Source organism: Fukomys damarensis, unplaced genomic scaffold (assembly GCF_012274545.1).
Source record: "Fukomys damarensis isolate Sample0158 unplaced genomic scaffold, DMR_v1.0_HiC HiC_scaffold_35, whole genome shotgun sequence".
Classification (NCBI taxonomy): domain Eukaryota; kingdom Metazoa; phylum Chordata; class Mammalia; order Rodentia; family Bathyergidae; genus Fukomys; species Fukomys damarensis.
The window spans coordinates 344,675-346,155 of NW_022900947.1; positions in this window are offsets into that span (position 1 = coordinate 344,675).

Consider the following 1,481-nt stretch of genomic DNA (forward strand, 5'->3'; position numbering starts at 1 on the left):
GTGCTGGCAGATGGGGGCCATAGGTGGGGTAACAGTCTCTAGGAAAATCCAGGAGTTGCTACGTGGAGTGGAATTCTCTGACGATATCCCAGCTGAAAGATGGCTGGACACAAGTACTGAGTTCAGGATCGAGGTCTGCAGTGCTGCTGGCAAATGAAGTCATTGGGAGGAGTAGTTAGCAGCCCGGATGTTGGGTCTGCATTTTCTTCCTGGAGGGACCAGGGGCCTGCACTGGAATTCTGGACATAGTCTCACCGGCTGTCCACAGAGACCACTGCGCATGCTCCAAGTGCGGCGCCCCTGACCCGGCCCAAGTGACTAAGGATCCGTCTATCCTGCGAGCCAAGGTCACTCTGTGCTCAGGCCTGGGCTGCTCATCTGTACCTCTTGCTGTCCCAACACTAACACCTCACCTCTAGGCAAGCCTACCCCCTAGAGACAGAGCGCTGCCGGGCTCCTGTGGAGGATGGCTGCCCCCTTGTCCCAGGGCTTTCTGTCCTCCACAGTCTCCCTCCACTGGACTCCCATCAGCATCTCCGTCAGAGCTCCAACCCCAAAGAGAGCAGCCTCTCAGCCTCAGCACCCTGCAACAAAGCCCCGACTCTTGGTCTACCTCGGCACCCCAATGTTTTCAGGCGTCTGCACATGTGCACATTTGGCCCTCCTCCCTTGAGCCTACCACCCACTGTGCACTCAGCTTCTGGCCAAGGCCTCTGGAGTCCCCACAGCCCTTCTCGTTCTCCTGTACCCAGATCATAGCTCAGGCCTGGGGTCCCCTGCCCAAGGCTGACTGCCCCTCGACTCCAGACTTCACGTGGGCACCTCTGGAGTCACTTTGGTGATCATCATTTCCACATGTTTCTAGCTTAGGAACTGCACAGAGCGCACCCTGACAACTAAAGGACGCCGCATCATGCTCCTGCCTCCCCTTTCCCCCGTGGGATCTGGGTCTCAGCGCCTCATCTTGCTGTCCCGCGGTGCCAGGGAATCCACATCGGCCCTGCCCCTGTGGAGACTCACTTCATCACACCACTGTCCCCAAGGACACCACGTATTTTTCCTTGGTGCCCCTCATTCCACGTGGACGTTTGGTCTAGGCTCACAGTTTAAGGTTGCAGCCGCAACTGTCTGACCGAGGCGCTCAGCACTCCTGCCTGGTTCCCAGAACAGAGAGGCTGCAAGAAGCTGACGCATTCCGCTGAAGAACCTCGCCTGGAATCAACAACCGGCCTACGGAGAGAGACCCCAATTCTGGGATCTGTTCCTGCGCGGACTTCCACGTGGACGTTTGGTCTAGGCTCACAGTTTAAGGTTGCAGCCGCAACTGTCTGACCGAGGCGCTCAGCACTCCTGCCTGGTTCCCAGAACAGAGAGGCTGCAAGAAGCTGACGCATTCCGCTGAAGAACCTCGCCTGGAATCAACAACCGGCCTACGGAGAGAGACCCCAATTCTGGGATCTGTTCCTGCGCGGACCGCGGAC